Here is a 19,532-nt window from a genome sequence, read left to right on the forward strand (position 1 = left end):
TCAGGAGCACCATTCAAACCCTCAACCCTTTAACAGCTGCTGCATATGAAATGCTCTGGACAGCCCTGACTTTGGCCACCTCATTCTCTTTCACCCTTGTCGGGCAATCGAAAGATGTAGCTTCATGGTTCCCACCACAATTGCAACATATCACATTTTCCTCACTTTTAAAACACATTATATGATATTTTCCACAACTTGACCAAAAGATTTACAATGATCACAGATTAGTCTTGGGATAAATGCTCTGACCCTTTAGTTTATATATCCCAACTGCACTTGAGTAGGGAAAGACTCCAAATCAAAAACAAAATAACAGATAGACTCTTCACTTTTACACCATTCACCACATGATTCATCCGACGTGCATCAATCACTCCAGGAATATGTTTCATCTCTTCAAAATCGACTTCCCATGAGAAGCCAGATATAACCCCCTTGAGGGGTGCCCTATTCCGAAGAGACACACACGACACTTCAAACGTATCAAATCGGGTGAGACTAAACGCACGTTCCTTCTGATCCGCAGAAGCACAAAAAATATAAACAAGCCCGTCTCTCGTGATCCTCACAGCCTTCACTTTACCTAGCACTCTTTCCACCAAACTGTTACAGACCTATATCCATCCTGCCCTGCCTTTCGAAAGTATTTGAAAGCCAAGTTAACAAACAGATCACCGACCATTTCGAATCCCACCGTACCTTCTCCGCTATGCAATCTGGTTTCCGAGCTGGTCATGGGTGTACCTCAGCCACGCTCAAGGTCCTAAACAATATAATAACCGCGATCGATAAAAGACAGTACTGTGCAGCCGTCTTCATTGACCTGGCCAAGGCTTTTGACTCTCTCAATCACTGCATTCTTACTGGCAGACTAAACAGCCTTGGTTTCTCAAATGACTGCCTCGCCTGGTTCACCAACTACTTCTCAGATAGAGTTCAATGTGTCAAATCGGAGCTCTTCAATCGAACGCTGCTGGCACCTGCCCACCCGGCAGGTCTGACTTAGAATATGTGGACAACTACAAATACCTAGGTGTCTGGTTAGACCGTAAACTCTCCTTCCAGACTCACATTAAGCATCTCCAATCCAAAGTTAAATCTAGAATCGGCTTCCTATTTCGCAAGAAAGCCTCCTTCACTCATGCTGCTAAACATGCCCTCGTAAAACTGACTGTCCTACCGATCCTTGACTTTGGCGATGTCATTTACAAAATAGCCTCCAACACTCTACTCAGCAAATTGGATGTAGTCTATCACAGTGCCATCCGTTTTGTCTCCAAAGCCCCATACACTACCCACCACTGTGACCTGTACGCTCTTGTTGGCTGGTCCTTACTACATGTTCGTCGTCAAACCCACTGGCTCCAGGCCATCTATAAATTACTGCTAGGCAAATCCCAGCCTTATCTTAGCTCATTGGTCACCATAGCAGCACCCACCCGTAGTCTGCGCTCCAGCAGGTATATCTCACTGGTCATCCCCAAAGCCAACACCTCGTTTGGCCGCCATTTCTTCCAGTTCTCTGCTGCCAATGACTGGAACGAACTGCAAAAATCTCTGAAGCTGGGGACACTTATCTCCCTCACTATCTTTAAGCATCAGTTGTCAGAGCAGCTTATTGATCACTGCACCTGTACACAGCCCATCTGTAATTAGCCCACCCAACTACCTCATCCCCTTATTGTTATTTACATTGTTATTTATTTTGCTCATTTGCACCCCAGTATCTCTATTTGCACATCATCTTCTGCACATCTATCACTCCAGTGTTAATACTAAATTATAATTGTAATTATTTTGCACTATGGCCTATTTAAGAGCCTTACCTCCATAACTTACTACATTTGCACACACTGTATATATATATTTTCTATTGTGTTATTGACTGTACGTTTTGTTTATTCCATATGTAACTCTGTGTTGTTGTTGTTGTTGTTTTTACCGCACTGCTTTGCTTTATCTTGGCCAGGTCGCAGTTGTAAATGAGAACTTGTTCTCAACTGGCTTACCTGGTTAAATAAAGGTGAAAAAAAAAAAAAGGTCTCTCAAATGGTTTCTTCAAGATTGGTAATCTGTTCAGCTGCTCCTCATTAACAAACCGTACTCCTACTAGATACAAAGGGACATTATCATCACTGTACACTACTTTGCTCCGTTTTCCATTATTTTGGACAACACTACAACTCTCCTTGATTCCACCGCCATTGGATTCAGAATCCACTTCATCGTCCGCTTCCGCCATCTTTTTCCAGTCTACCCTTAACGTGATTGCATCTAGCGTTCGCACCGAACAATGAGACAGATATTTCACTGGATGTATAAATGTGAAGCATCCGGTTGGCGTTTCCACTAACTACCAAATATGGCAGTGAGAGGAATCCTACTGGCGGGCAGTGGGAAGAGGGAACGAGATGGATTTTGGTCGACATTCTGCACATTTTCTCATCGATTAAATATTTGATCTCAATTCAGTATTCTGTTCCCAAAACTAGAATCTGTTATGAACAGAGTTGACTAAGTTTTGTAGACTTTAACCGTTGCAAAAGTTTTTTATTTGAATCGCGCTGTTTAGAGTGCAAAGGTGAATTGAGTTATTGCACACGCGCATTTCACAGGATAGGCGTTCCCTAACGGAAATATGCAGATGTGTTCTAGAACATGCCAATAGGATATCGCTAACGCGTGCTTGGCTCTGCCCACCTCCTTGCTTGTTCTGCCCACGATGACTCATTTGTTCCCATTGGAAACGACAAGCTGTGGTCTATCTTGGTTTAGTTATAAAAAATGAACGAGCATGTCTTCTTCTTCTTCTTTGGATTTATTGGCAAGCTACATGCAAAAAGGTGTATTGTCGCCACTAACTGGACGGGGGTTAAACATTCACTAAATAAAAGTTAATTCCACTACGGGGAAGAGAAAAGTAACATTAATCCACACAAACTATGAAAGTTTTGTTTTTGTGCATCTCTGAGTGATGTTGTATCGATTCCCTGGGTCATTTCATGTTTTCATGTGTATTTGAGTTATTGGGGCACAAGCAAGCAGAAATGCGGCCAGTATAACAATGCACCGTGGTAAAGTCGCTCTCACTACCCTGTAAATGAATAGGAATAAGACTTTTAGATCGCGAAAACGTCTATCATACATGCCAGATTTCAATACTAGCCGATTTCTTCTCTCGAATGAGCAATTTATCATATTTTTTTGCGATATTCCTACCTCGAGAAATGTGTAATTTAACATCTAGCAAATTTGTCCTATTTGTCTGCCTCTTTACACCTTGATCACACCGACAGTATTTTTGCATTTTGGTACACCAGAAGTACATTCGTTTCCAATGGAACGCTGCGTTTGCCTTGCATCATTGCATTGCAGAGGCAGTTGCAGTGTGTTCTGTGTGGTGCAGAACGTTGGATTTATCGAACGTATGCTTCAAACTGTATACGTAGACGGCTTGACAGAAGTGGTAGCAGAAGGTGAATGTTGAATTTTAGTTGCACACATATCCAGATTATACTGCGTCACGCTATTGGTAAACTAATCATCACGCAATCCTTTCTCAAAATCTGTGTATATGTCGAGAAACGTTCCTATTTTCCTCGAAAGTACTTAATGTCACGATTCCAAAGCTATACGATTCTACAGATAGCAAGTTAATTATCTCACATCTTGGAATTTTTTTTAAATGATGTACTTCTTGTTGACGAAATTCGTGCTAATGTTGGGTTTTTGAGCTAGCGCCCAATAGACTCCCATTCACTCCTTGAAGGAGAGCGCCCCTTGTCCCAGAATCGACCAGAATGCACTGTGTGGCCCATCTCCTCAAAAGTATATCTGCCGTTGCGAATGTCAGACTCCAATCTGGGTCAAGGAGAGGGGGAGCGGGGGTAAATTTGGACGCACGAGGTTCGACTTCAAACAAGGAAGCGAAATATAATCCATTGTTCTATATTGTGGTAGACTGTTTTAGCAACAGCTGAGCTGGACTGTGGTCGACATGGATGATAGTTCTGATGGTATGGGTGGGGATGATGAAAGTCATGGATCTGGATGGTCTGTGGTGAAAAGGAAAAAGTGCTGACAGCAGTGGCAGTTCTAGTGTTGAGAACGTGAAGAGGGTGAAGGTAGTGAAAAACAAAAGTAATGATGTGTCAGAGTGGAATGTTGTAATCGTGTCTCATCTAGACCCTATTCGATTAACCAATGCCGTTAAGAAAGTGATAGGGGAAGTCACATTAGCCCGGTTCATTGGTAATGGTAGACTGTTAATATTCTGTTTTGACCATGTTCAGCAAGGGAAGATTCTGAACATGACAACTCTCAATGGCAAGAAAATCACAAGTCATGTCCCTGGAGCTTTGGCTAAACTGAGGGGGTCATTTCTGGGGTTCCACTATCTATGTCCATAGATGATATAAAATAAAATGTAGAGGGGGGCCTAGTGGTTGAAGCCAAAAAAGGCTGTTCAGTAAGAAAGAGGGGCAGAGAAGTGAAAGCATTTGGTGGATGCCAGGTGCAGAAAGAAGCTGGAGAGGCCCAAAGATATAAAATCACTCATAATGTCTCTTATGCAGAGCAGAGGCTGCAAGGCAGATTGGTGGAACTACTAGGCAGAATGATGGAGATAATAGGGTTACTCCTGGAATAAGTGGACCTACTGTAGGAAATGTTGCTTATGTTGGTCCAGACACAGATACGAGACCTGCTCAGAAATCTTGCTCTCACAAATGTGTCGTTTCAAAGGACACCTTAATAGTTAATCAGATTTACTTTATAGCCTTCATTGGAAAGGTTATCAACCTGACTGCGTTTGTGGAAAGAAGAACTGCCAAGTTGAAGATCATTGTGGAAGCAGCAACAGAGTTTTTAAGAGTAACAGATGTTACTGTTGCCATGATTGTTGATATGTTGACTCCTAATAATACTAATGATGGAATGTCTCAGTATGATAAGAATTAGAGTACTGGTTTTTGTTGTCCTTCAGTGGAATGTCAGAAGCCTTATTGCTAATGGTCAGGAGTTTAAGAAATATGTAATAGATTTGGAGATCAAACCTGATGTGATATGTGTTCAAGAAACATGGCTTAGACCACTTCTTGATTTTATTATTCCTGGTTATTGTTCAATCAGATCTGATAGATCAACTGGACAGGGTGATGGGTGTGCTACGTTCATAAGAGAAGGTCTTGTATATCGTAATATAACTGTCCCATCTGAATATGAATGTGTGATGGTGGAAATCTACAGTGCAGGTAGTAATATTAAGTTACACAATTTTTACAACCCTTGTCGTCAACTATCTGTAGCGATGTTTGATGAAATATCAGGAGAATTGGGCTCTAGAGAGATACAGTCGTATGAAAAAGTTTGGGCACCCCTGATTTCCATTTATAAATAATTGGGTGTTTGGATCAGCAATTTCATTTCGATCTATCAAATAACTGATGGACACAGTAATATTTCATTAGAGAAATTAGGTTTATTGGATTAACAGAAAATGTACAATATGCATCAAAACGAAATTAGACAGGTGCATAGATTTGGGCACCCCAACAGAAAAATCACATCAATATTTAGTAGAGCCTCCTTTTGCTAAAATAACAGCCTCTAGACGCTTCCTATACCCTCTAATGAGTGTCTGGATTCTGGATGAAGGTATTTTGGACCATTCCTCCTTACAAAACATCTCCACTTCAGTTAGGTTTGATGGTTGCCGAGCATGGACAGCCCGCTTCAAATCATCCCACAGATTCTCAATGATATTCAGGTCTGGGGACTGGGATGGCCATTCCAGAACATTGTACTTGTTCCTCTGCATAAATGCCCGGGTAGATTTTGAGCAGTGTTTTGGGTCATTGTCTTGTTGAAATATCCAGCCCCGGCGTAACATCAACTTTGTAACTGATTCTTCAACATTATTCCCAAGAATCTGTTGATATTGAGTGGAATCCATGCGACCTTAAACTTTAACAAGATTCCCAGTACCGGCACTGGCCACACAGCCCCACAGCATGATGGAACCCCCACCAAATTTTACTGTGGGTAGCAAGTGTTTTTCTTGGAACGCTGTGTTCTTTTGCCGCCATGCATAACGCCCCTTGTTATGACCAAATAACTCAATCTTTGTTTCATCAGTCCACAGCACCTTATTCCAAAATGAAGCTGGCTTGTCCAAATGTGTGTTTGCATACCTCAAGCGACTCTGTTTGTGGCGTGTGTGCAGAAAAGGCTTCTTCTGCATCACTCTCCCGTACAGCTTCTCCTTGTGCAAAGTGCGCTGAATTGTTGAACGATGCACAGTGACACCATCTGCAGCAAGATTATGTTGTAGGTCTTTGGAGGTGGTCTGTGGGCTGTTTTTGACCGTTCTCACCATCCTTCGCCTTTGCCTCTCCGATATTTTACTTGGCCTGCCACTTCTGGCCTTAACAAGAACTGTGCCTGTGGTCTTCCATTTCCTCACTATGTTCCTCACAGTGGACACTGACAGCTTACATCTCTGCAATAGCTTTTTGTAGCCTTCCCCTAAACCATAATGTTGAACAATCTTTGTTTTCAGGTCATTTGAGAGTTGTTTTGAGGCCCCCATGTTGCCACTCTTCAGAGGAGAGTCAAAGAGAACAACAACTTGCAATTGGCCACCTTAAATACCTTTTCTCATGATTGGATGCACTTGTCTATGAAGTTCAAGGCTTAATGAGCTTACCAAACTAATTGTGTGTTCCAATTAATTACAAGTATTCAAATCAACAGAATGACAAGGGTGCCCACATTTTTGCATAGCCTATTTTTCACATCTGATTTAATTTCATACAACTTAATATTGCTACACTAAAAATCTTTGTCTGGACAATACCCCAGTACTCAGCTTTTATTAGAAAATGAATGGCATGCCACTGTGATAATTTTCTGTGACGACAGAGTAAATTATTATGCAGCCTCAGAGGGGTGCCCAAACCTTTCATACGACTGTATAACTGGGTTTTGGCCTTTTATTTAATTGCTCTTTTCGAGTTAAAATAGGATCCATTTTATCTGATGCCTATGGAGTTGACAATGGTATTCCTCAAAGCAGTGCTATCAGTCCTATTTTGTTCAACATTATGATTAACGATGTGTTTTCGAATGTAGGTAGGTGTATTGGGGCTTCCCTATATGCTGATGATGGAGCTATTTGGAAGAGGGGAAGGAATGTCTCTCGTGATCAAATCTATTCAACAAGCTATAGTGGATGTTGAAAGATGGTCAATTGACTGGAGTTTTAAATTGTCAGTGGCAAAACATTTTTGTATGTTCTTCTCGAAGAAGAAAGTTGCTGATAATATACAGTAGTTTCTGTATGGACAGCTTATGGGGAGGGTTTCCCTATATGGTTCCATGAGCGATATACATAGAAAGATCATGTCAGAAATGTTGAAACAAAGTGAAAGAAGATGGTGAATCTTATGCACTCGGTCTATGGTTATGAATGGGGTGCTGACAGACAATCGTTGATGGATATTTATAGAGCTCTGATCAGAACAACAATTGATTACGGGTGTATAGTTTATGGAACAGCAGCAAAGACTTGGCTTCAGAAGCTGGAGAGAATCCAGTATATAGCTTTAAGGATATGTATTGGTGCATTTAAATCAACATCTGTATGTGCCTTACTAGTGGAGGCAGGTGAGATGCCTTTGGATATACTGCGTAAAAAATGGCCATTAGCTTATTGGGTTAGGTTGAAAGGCTGTGAGGTTGAGCATCCCACTGCTACTGTTCTAGATGACTGTTGGGAATATACTAGTAGATAAGGCAGTGGTTTTGGTTGGACAGTTGGAAAGCTTGCTGATGAGAGTGGTTTGAGGGAGTTGGAGGTTGGCCCTTCTGTGGTGATAGGGGATGTTCCTCCATGGTTACTCCCAGATCCTGTTGTTGATCTAACCTTGGTAGAGAAAAGGAAAGATTGGTCATAAGTCAGTGATATAGGGAAACTGGTTGAAAATTACATTGGTAAAAGTTGTTATGCTTTTTTACCGCTTTTCACAGATGGATCCAAGGACCCAGATAGTGGGTGCACAGGAGCAGGCCTTTACATTCCTGAATTTGATGTGCAGATATGTAGAAGACTAACAGATGAACTGTCGATATACTCAGTTGAACTGTTGGCGATAATAGTTGCCCTCCAGTGGGTGGAGGACGTACAACCTGTTAGAATTATAGTATTGAATAGTTTATCATCTGGTAAATCTAATAGGAGTGACCTACTATTGGAGGTATTAATGTTATTATGGAGAATTGAGAGAATGGGTGTAATAGTGAGATTTACATTCGGGTGTGGAAGGGAATTAAATTATAGACCAGTTAGCTAAAAGAGCTTTTAAACGAGATATAATTGATATTAATGTTCCACTGGGTAGAGGTGAGGCCAAAAGTAAGATCGGAGCCATTTTGATAGATGTGTGGCAGAAGAGATGGGACTCTGAGCACAAGGGCCGGCATTTACAGTGGGGAGAACAAGTATTTGATACACTGCCGATTTTGCAGGTTTTCCTACTTACAAAGCATGTAGAGGTCTGTAATTTTTATCATAGGTACACTTCAACTGTGAGAGACGGAATCTAAAACAAAAATCCAGAAAATCAAATTGTATGATTTTTCAGTAATTAATTAGCATTTTATTGCATGACATAAGTATTTGATCACCTACCAACCAGTAAGAATTCCGGCTCTCACAGACCTGTTAGTTTTTCTTTAAGAAGCCCTCCTGTTCTCCACTCATTAGCTGTATTAACTGCACCTGTTTGAACTCGTTACCTGTATAAAAGACACCTGTCCACACACTCAATCAAACAGACTCCAACCTGGCCAAGACCAGAGAGCTGTGTAAGGACATCAGGGATACAATTGTAGACCTGCACAAGGCTGGGATGGGCAACAGGACAATAGGCAAGCAGCTTGGTGAGAAGGCAACAACTGTTGGCGCAATTATTAGAAAATGGAAGAAGTTCAAGATGACGGTCAATCACCCTCGGTCTGGGGCTCCATGCAAGATCTCACCTCGTGGGGCATCAATGATCATGAGGAAGGTGAGGGATCAGCCCAGAACTACATGGCAGGACCTGGTCAATGACCTGAAGAGAGCTGGGACCACAGTCTCAAAGAAAACCATTAGTAACACACTACGCCGTCATGGATTAAAATCCTGCAGCGCACGCAAGGTCCCACTGCTCAAGCCAGCGCATGTCCAGGCCCGTCTGAAGTTTTCCAATGACCATCTGGATGATCCAGAGGAGGAATGGGAGAAGGTCATGTGGTCTGATGAGACAAAAATAGAGCTTTTTAGTCTAAACTCCACTTGCCATGTTTGTAGGAAGAAGAAGGATGAGTACAACCCCAAGAACACCATCTCAACCATGAAACATGGAGGTGGAAACATCATTCTTTGGGGATGCTTTTCTGCAAAGGGGACAGGACGACTGCACCATATTGAGTGGAGGATGGATGGGGCCATGTATCGCGAGATCTTGGCCAACAACCTCCTTCCCTCAGTAAGAGCATTGAAGATGGGTCGTGGCTGGGTCTTCCAGCATGACAACGACCCGAAACACACAGCCAGAGCAACTAAGGAGTGGCTCCGTAAGAAGCATCTCAAGGTCCTGGAGTGGCCTATCCAGTCTCCAGACCTGAACCCAATAGAACATCTTTGGAGGGAGCTGAAAGTCCGTATTGCCCAGCGACAGCCCTGAAACCTGAAGGATCTGGAGAAGGTCTGTATGGAGGAGTGGGCCAAGATCCCTGCTGCAGTGTGTGCAAACCTGGTCAAGACCTACAGGAAATGTATGATCTCTGTAATTGCAAACAAAGGTTTTTATACCAAATATTAAGTTCTGCTTTTCTGATGTATCAAATACTTATGTCATGCAATAAAATGCAAATTCATTACTTAAAAATCATACAATGTGATTTTCTGGATTTTTGTTTTAGATTCCGTCTCTCACAGTTGAAGTGTACCTATGATAAATACAGACAAATTACAGACCTCTACATGCTTTGTAAGTAGGAAAACCTGCAAAATCGGCAGTGTATCAAATACTTGTTCTCCCCACTGTATATGCCCTCCAAAGAAAGGTTGGTGGACCAAGATTCAAAGGTTAGATTAGGAAGGAAGAGGTGGCGTTTGCTTGATTGCGCTTAGGACATTGTACATTGAACTTGTCGTCTCTCGTGTCCGAAGTGGGATGCTGGTGGTTATTGCTGTCAAACAAAGAGTCCGCTCATACTGAACCTTTGATCATAAGTTTTATTCATATCACAAGCTTTCAGCATGAGTTACAGGAGTCAAGATCCCCCGGAGAGCAGTGTCCTCGAATTGTAATGGCTGCTCTGCTTTCCTGTGCCTCCAGCATATACTTATAAACAATGTAAAAATATGGGTTGCTCCCTCTGCGGTCCAATCACCTGTCTCCCCTGGGGCGTCACCCTACAACTGGCTACTTTTGACCTAACATAAACAACATTCCATTTCTTCATGAAAAACATTTAACAAAGGCATAATCCTAATACACTACAAACTCATCATTACATCTGGTTGGCAAGCAAGTTAATGGTTTGTGTCTGGAGTGTATGGTCGATGAAACGGTGGAGCCTGTGTTGTTATATTGTTGTAAGTATGTTGAAGAGAGGGAAAGATTGAAGTGTAGGGTCGTTGAGGTTGGACGGGGTTGGGGGGTTTGGAGGGGATTTTGGGGATGTGGGAGGGTCTATTAGAAGTTAGTAGGGCTCTTTTTTATTTTCTCAGATGTACTGAGTTAGGTAGGAGGATTTAGAGCTGTTGTAAACCGTGATTGACCACACACACCAGCACAGTAGGTTGCGGCATGCACCTTTAACGTTGGTTTGCGGACCGCCATTATAACATAGAAGAAGAAGAAGAAGACTCCACTCTGTGAGGCACATCGATCTGCAGGTTGAACATGGTGAGATTGTAGACGCCTAAATCGATAGTGCAGTTTGTTTAGGCGATTTTACAGCTAACTACATGCTGACACATAATGATGCCGGAGGGGATGGCTGCCGTTGTACGGGCTCCTAACCAATTGTGCTATTGTGTGTGTTTTTTTGTGTTATTTGTAACTTGTTTTGTACATAATGTTTCTGCCACCGTCTCTTATGACCGGTAAGAGCTTCTAGATATCAGGACAGCGATTACTCACCTCGTACTGGACAAATATTTTTTCTTTAATGAGTCCAACGCAAAGGATTTACTTCAGACACCCGACAAGGCCCAAATCCCTGTCCATTCAAATGAAGAAGATGCAGAGATATCGAGGACGTAGGTCGGGGTGCCTTGTAAGGATCCGACGGCGAGTTGGTAATCTGACTCTACCAGTCCTATTAGCCAACGTACAATCATTGGATAATAAAATGGACGAGCTACGATCAAGACTATCCTACCAACGGGACATAAAAAACTGTAATATCTTGTGTTTCACCGAGTCGTGGCTGAACGACGACATGGATAACATACAGCTGGCGGGGTTTTCAGTGCATCGGCAAGATAGAACAGCTGCCTCGGGTAAGGCAATGGGTGGCAGTCTGTGTATACAGTGGGGGGAAAAAGTATTTAGTCAGCCACCAATTGTGCAAGTTCTCCCACTTAAAAAGATGAGAGAGGCCTGTAATTTTCATCATAGGTACACGTCAACTATGACAGACAAAATGAGAATTTTTTTCTCCAGAAAATCACATTGAAGGATTTTTAATGAATTTATTTGCAAATGATGGTGGAAAATAAGTATTTGGTCACCTACAAACAAGCAAGATTTCTGGCTCTCACAGACCTGTAACTTCTTCTTTAAGAGGCTCCTCTGTCCTCCACTTATTACCTGTATTAATGGCACCTGTTTGAACTTGTTATCAGTATAAAAGACACCTGTCCACAACCTCAAATAGTCACACTCCAAACTCCACTATGGCCAAGACCAAAGAGCTGTCAAAGGACACCAGAAACAAAATTGTAGACCTGCACCAGGCTGGGAAGACTGAATCTGCAATAGGTAAGCAGCTTGGTTTGAAGAAATCAACTGTGGGAGCAATTATTAGGAAATGGAAGACATACAAGACCACTGATAATCTCTCTCGATCTGGGGCTCCACGGAAGATCTCACCCCGTGGGGTCAAAATGATCACAAGAACGGTGAGCAAAAATCCCAGAACCACACGGGGGGACCTAGTGAATGACCTGCAGAGAGCTGGGACCAAAGTAACAAAGCTTACCATCAGTAACACACTACGCCGCCAGGGACTCAAATCCTGCAGTGCCAGACGTGTCCCCCTGCTTAAGCCAGTACATGTCCAGGCCCGTCTGAAGTTTGCTAGAGTGCATTTGGATGATCCAGAAGAGGATTGGGAGAATGTCATATGGTCAGATGAAACCAAAATATAACTTTTTGGTAAAAACTCAACTCGTCGTGTTTGGAGGACAAAGAATGCTGAGTTGCATCCAAAGAACACCATACCTACTGTGAAGCATGGGGGTGGAAACATCATGCTTTGGGGCTGTTTTTCAGGGGGACCAGGACGACTGATCCGTGTAAAGGAAAGAATGAATGGGGCCATGTATCGTGAGATTGAGTGAAAACCTCCTTCCATCAGCAAGGGCATTGAAGATGAAACGTGGCTGGGTCTTTCAGCATGACAATGATCCCAAACACATCGCCCGGGCAACGAAGGAGTGGCTTCGTAAGAAGCATTTCAAGGTCCTGGAGTGGCCTAGCCAGTCTCCAGATCTCAACCCCATAGAAAATCTTTGGAGGGAGTTGAAAGTCTGTGTTGCCCAGCGACAGCCCCAAAACATCACTGCTCTAGAGGAGATCTGCATGGAGGAATGGGCCAAAATACCAGCAACAGTGTGTGAAAACCTTGTGAAGACTTACAGAAAACGTTTGACCTGTGTCATTGCCAACAAAGGGTATATAACAAAGTATTGAGAAACTTTTGTTATTGACCAAATACTTATTTTCCACCATAATTTGCAAATAAATTCATTAAAAATCCTACAATGTGATTTTCTGGATTTTCTTTTTCTCATTTTGTCTGTCATAGTTGACGTGTACCTATGATGAAAATTACAGGCCTCTTTCATCTTTTTAAGTGGGAGAACTTGCACAATTGGTGGCTGACTAAATACTTTTTTCCCCCACTGTATAACCCGCATGTTAAGGATGAGGAGGTGAGGGCTTTTATGGGGAGGTATATGGACAATGTGTCCTCGGCAAGGCTCCTCAAAGACTCGCTAGGGTTCTGGAACGGGAGGAGAAGCTTCCAGGCTCTGTTGAGGGAAGACCCAAAGGGCCTGGGAGGTTACCTTCATCCTCCAGCTCTGTTCTCCCTGGGGGCTGACAGGGGGACATTGTTTTATGCCCGTCAGCCCCCTTTCTGCAGACGATGCATGGCCTATGGCCATAATTTCATCTCATGTGGGGCGAAGAAATGCAGGGTGTGTGGGTCTGAGGCACACGAGGCGAAGGACTGTGATGAGTCGAAGAAGTGCCATGGGTGTGGATCGTCAGCACACCTGTGGAGGGAGTGTACGGCTCGTCACAAGTCGTATGCAGCTGCAGCTGGTGGGGGAGCAGGGGCAGGAGCGGGGGATGGAGGAGGAAGAGGAGGAGGAGTTCCAGACCCAAGCGCAGGGCCAGAGGCAATACCATCGACGACGGAGGAGGAGCCGAGAACAGCAGCGGGAGGAGAGGGGGACGGGCAGGGGACTGCCGTAGCAGTTCTGGAAGGAGAGGTGGTGCCGGAGACGGAGGGGAGTGTGGGAGAGGTGGTGCCGGAGACGGAGGCGGCGGAGGGAGAGGAGGTCGGGGAGGAGCCAGCCACAGCCCTGGAAGGAGAGGAGAAGGGGGGAGAGGGGGGGCCGGAGTGGGGGGAAAGCGAGATGTCGAGTGCCCAGGGGGATGAGGTGAGGGAGATGATGGAGGAGCTGGTGATCAAGGGGGGCTGGGTCTCCCCACTGCTGGCGTCTCCAAAGAAGAGAGGGAAGAGGAGGGGGAGATCCTCGGACAGGAAGAGGGAAATGGGTGGTGGGGGAGAGGGATGGGCAAGCATGTCATGGGGGAGAAGGGCGCTGTGGGGGAAGAATCTCCTGTGTCCTCGCTGCCCCCCCCCCCCCCCAACACACATGGGACCAATACATTTTGATTTGATTTGATTTGTTCCCAACCTGTTTTGAGATTGGGGTTTTGGAGGTGGATGGTGGTGAGCCCAGAATGCAGGGAACCCAGGAGCCAAACCATTCCTGCATCCTGGGTTGGAGAGATGGAGGGGAGTGGGGGGGCATCTGGGGTGGAGTCGCAGTCCCTACAGGAGGAGATGGAGCAGGGGAGCATCAGGTGAGCCTCCTGTTTTGTTTAGTTTTTTGGGGTTTAGTAGGTTGTAATTTGTGAAATGTATTATGGCAGGGATTATTTTTGTTACTTTAAATGTGAGGGGAATAAGGGAGGATGTTAAAAGAAGGGCGGTTTTGGGGTATTTAGAGGGGGTGGGTTTTGATGTTTGTTTTATACAGGAGGTTCACATAAGGGATAGTGGGGATGTAATAAGGTTTAAGAGGGAGTGGGACAAGGGAGAGTCGGTTTGGGGTATGGGGGGGTGCACTCATCGGGGGTAGGGATTTTGTTTGGGAATAGGGAGGTGAAGGTGGAGGGCACTTTGGTAGGTATGCAGGGGAGGGTTTTGGGGGTGGATGTCACAGTAAGGGATGATAGATATAGGGTAATTGTGGTGTACGGGCCACAGTTAGCGGCAGGCAGGAGGGAGATGGTGGACTGCCTGGCGCCGCTGTGTGCCACGAATAGACACTTGGTGATAGGGGGGGATTTTAATATAGATATAGGGAGGGGGAGGGACAGTAGTGCAGGTGCCATCGCCGGGCTAATGGCGTGCCATGGTCTGGTAGATGGGGGCCTGCACACTGCTCCGACGATGGCAGGTCCAACATGGCGCAACTCCAGAGGGGTCGAGCAGAAGCTCGACTATATTTTTCTATCCAGGTCACTGGGTCAGTTGTCTGGGCGTTTGTTACCTGTGTTTTTTTTCAGATCACGACGGGGTGCTTCTGCAGGTGGGGGAAACTTGGTCCGGTAGTCCTTGAAGTCCGGTAGTCCTTGAAGTCTTGAAGGCCATATTCGAGGCGGGGATCCCGGGGGGATCGATGGCCGTAGGTGTGCTGTCACTTCTTTACAAGAAGGGACGCAACAGACCTTGGCAACTGGCGGCCGTTGACCATGCTGTGCGTAGATTATAAGCTGCTTGCAAAGGTTCTAGCGGACCGGTTGCGCACAGCTCTTCCCTACGTCGTCCATGAGGATCAGACGTGTGGGATAGAGGGCTGCTCTATTAGGTGAAACCTGAGTTTGATTAAGGACTCCATCGCTTGGGTAGAGGATAGAGGGCTGCCGTTAATGGTAGCAGCACTTGATCAGGCTAAAGCCTTATATTTTATTTTCAGGGTGTTAGGCAGGTTAGGTTTTGGGGAGAAGTACACTGCTCAAAAAAATAAAGGGAACACTTAAACAACACAATGTAACTCCAAGTCAATCACACTTCTGTGAAATCAAACTGTCCACTTAGGAAGCAACACTGATTGACAATACATTTCACATGCTGTTGTGCAAATGGAATAGACAACAGGTGGAAATTACAGGCAATTAGCAAGACACCCCCAATAAAGAAATGGTTCTGCAGGTGGTGACCACAGACCACTTCTCAGTTCCTATGCTTCCTGGCTGATGTTTTGGTCACTTTTGAATGCTGGCGGTGCTTTTACTCTAGTGGTAGCATGAGACGGAGTCTACAACCCACACAAGTGGCTAAGGTAGTGCAGCACATCCAGGATGGCACATCAATGCGAGCTGTGGCAAGAAGGTTTGCTGTGTCTGTCAGCGTAGTGTCCAGAGCATGGAGGCGCTACCAGGAGACAGGCCAGTACATCAGGAGACGTGGAGGAGGCCGTAGGAGGGCAACAACCCAGCAGCAGGACCACTACCTCCGCCTTTGTGCAAGAGGACCAGGCGGAGCACTGCCAGAGCCCTGCAAAATGACCTCCAGCAGGCCACAAATGTGCATGTGTCTGCTCAAACGGTCAGAAACAGACTCCATGAGGGTGGTATGAGGGCCCGACGTCCACAGGTGGGGGTTGTGCTTACAGCCCAATACCGTGCAGGACGTTTGGCATTTGCCAGAGAACACCAAGATTGGCAAATTCGCCACTGGCGCCCTGTGCTCTTCACAGATGAAAGCAGGTTCACACTGAGCACATGTGACAGACGTGACAGAGTCTGGAGACGCCGTGGAGAATGTTCTGCTGCCTGCAACATCCTCCAGCATGACCGGTTTGGCGGTGGGTCAGTCATGGTGTGGGGTGGCATTTCTTTGGGGGGCCTCCATGTGCTCGCCAGAGGTAGCCTGACTGCCATTAGTTACCGAGATGAGATCCTCAGACCCCTTGTGAGACCATATGCTGGTGCGGTTGGCCCTGGGTTCCTCCTAATGCAAGACAATGCTAGACCTCATGTGGCTGGAGTGTGTCAGCAGTTCCTGCAAGAGGAAGGCATTGATGCTATGGACTGGCCCGCCCGTTCCCCAGACCTGAATCCAATTGAGCACATCTGGGACATCATGTCTCGCTCCATCCACCAACGCCACGTTGCACCACAGACTGTCCAGGAGTTGGCGGATGCTTTAGTCCAGGTCTGGGAGGAGATCCCTCAGGAGACCATCCGCCACCTCATCAGGAGCATGCCCAGGCGTTGTAGGGATTTCATACAGGCACGTGGAGGCCACACACACTACTGAGCCTCATTTTGACTTGTTTTAAGGACATTACATCAAAGTTGGATCAGCCTGTAGTGTGGTTTTCCACTTTAATTTTGAGGGTGACTCCAAATCCAGACCTCCATGGGTTGATACATTTGATTTCCATTGATAATTTTTGTGTGATTTTGTTGTCAGCACATTCAACTAAGTAAAGAAAAAAGTATTTAATAAGATTATTTCATTCATTCAGATCTAGGATGTGTTGTTTAAGTGTTCCCTTTATTTTTTTGAGCAGTGTATATAGGGTGGATCCGTGCTTTATATGTCGGAGCAAGGTGCCGGGTTAATGTAAACGGTCACATGGGTGACGTTTTTGACCTCGCGTCGGGGGTCAGGCAGGGGTGCCCGCTCTCGGCACTCCTCTTCGTTCTGTACATGGAGCCTCTGGGGGCTGCCATTAGGGCAGACACAGGGGTGGAGGGCTTGCTTATCCCTGGGAGCGGTGGGCTGCACGTTAAGATGACGCAGTACGCCGACGACATTTCCTTGTTACTATGCAAGGACTCGTGCCTGACTTGGTCCCTTGCCATTATTGGGGAATTCACCCGAGCATCGGGAGCGGTTCTCAATCACGCTAAGTCTTCCGTTAAGTTTTTCGGAAGTTGCCGTGGGAGGACGGATGTGCCTGGGGGGGTTATCTCTCTGTATCGGGGCCCTGAAGATTCTCTGGGTCTTGTTTGAGACCCCCCGCTCAGCCACGCTGAACTGGAACAGGAGCATCGCAGTGGTACAGAGGAAGCTGGGGATGTGGAGGGCTAGGTCATTGTCCTTTATAGGCAAGGTCCTGGTCCTCAAGGTGGATGTGTTGCCATCTCTTTTGTATATGGCGTTCGTCTACCCATTGCCAGCTAGTCTGAGGAGGCCTCTAGTGAGGCTAGTGTTTCAGTTCATGTGGGGTGGCAGGCTCGAGCGTGTCGCGAGGGTTCGCATGCTCTTTCCCATCGGGGAGGGAGGTAGGGGGGTACCACATTCATCCGGTAATACACCCATCTGGTTACTTCCTGCGGGTGTTCTTCTCTTACCAGGCGAGAAGCGTAATGGTGTGGACTAACACATGTCCTCGGGCAGAACTTTGGCTATGCGGCCAAGTGGCTGCGTGGTCACCCCGAGGTTGAAGTTGCCCGAGTAGGTTTAGATCACAGGCACCTGTACGAGGAGGTGAGACGGGGAGGGTGTCCCGGGCCAGTATTGGATATCCCCGCTGTGGTTTGGGAAGGAGTGCAGGTGTGAGGTCTGGATAACAGGCTCAAGGACCTGAATTGGTTGAGCCTCCATAAGGGCTTGCCCGTACGTTCCATCTTGTACGGGCGTGGCATGACTCGATCCCCCACCTGCCCAAGGCCAACTTGTGGCGGGGAGGAGACATTGCGCCATGTTTTTTGGGGCTATGCTTTTGCCGGGGTGGTATGGGCTAGGGCACAGGTGTTGATAGGCAGGGTGAGGGGGGATTTTGTTGTGACGTGGGCTAGGGTAGAGAGAGGTGTAGGGAAAGCGAGGGGGATGGTTAGGGACAGCTTTCTGCTTTAAACGGGGGTTGTGGGAAGCTAGGCAGAAAATGGAAAGGACAGGGAGAGAAGGGGGTGTGGAGGGGATAGTGAGGAGGGTGGAGCAGAATTTGAGGGGGAGAATGAAGAGAGAGGAGAGGAAGTGGGGGCAGCATGCTGCTAGGGAGAGGTGGAAGGGGGGTTTAGGGTTAGGGTTAGTGTAGAGGGATAGGGATTTAGGATTTGTGTGTGTGTGTTTTTAGCTGGGTATAAAGGGGGAGGGAAGGTGCTCCCCTGGGGTGTAATTTCTGTTATTGTTCGGTTTTGTGGGTGTTTGATATATATTGTGGTGGGTAGTTTTGTGTTGTTATTTTTAGTGTTGTTATTTTTAGTGATGTTGTTATCAGTGCTGAGTTATCATAAGGTCCGGTGAACAGCAATAGGATAGTTCGGAGGTAGTTCGGGGGCTGCTAAAGCACTAGCGAGCAAGAGACCACGGCTAGCGTGTGCTAGCGGGCCGGGGCTAGCAGATGGAATCTTCGTGGTCGACGTCGTAACGGGAAGCCTGTTGTAACCACATCAGTCGATTTCGTCTGCAGACCAGTCGTGTAGGATCGGCGGGGCTCCGTGTCAACACTAGGTGGTCCCGTCCGGTTGACAGAGAGGTAGATAGCCGGGAGATGGGCCTAGCTCAGGATGATTAGCCAAACCACAACGTCCATTTTGTTGCAGCTAGCTGGTAGCGATGAATCCGGAGTTAAAGGTCCAGTGATTCAGTGATTCCGGCAGAAAAACTGATATGTTAGCACTGCGATGCAGTGCCTTAGACCACTGCGCCACTCAGGGCTCTTAATTGTTTGGTTGTGTTTAATTCATTCAGGTGTTTTAGTGTCATATAAAGATTAAGATTAAATCTGTTGTTGGGCTGGAACAACCAATAGTCAACACAGCAGGTTGTCCTATCCCATTGAGGTCTTTGTCCTGTGCTGTAATGTCCATACATTTCCCCTCTTATGAAAAAAGTTCTCAACAAATTATAATTGGGTTATCATATGAAGATATGATATATCATACTTCTTGCGCTGCGCCGAGCAGCACAGAGCTGTTTGAATATATGATAACCACTAGAGATTTTTGAGACAATAATGTCCTCCAGGCTATATGGACATCATATTGTACAAT

This window comes from Coregonus lavaretus (genome assembly GCF_964263955.1).
Source record: "Coregonus lavaretus genome assembly, chromosome: 5".
NCBI classification, from domain to species: Eukaryota; Metazoa; Chordata; class Actinopteri; order Salmoniformes; family Salmonidae; genus Coregonus; species Coregonus lavaretus.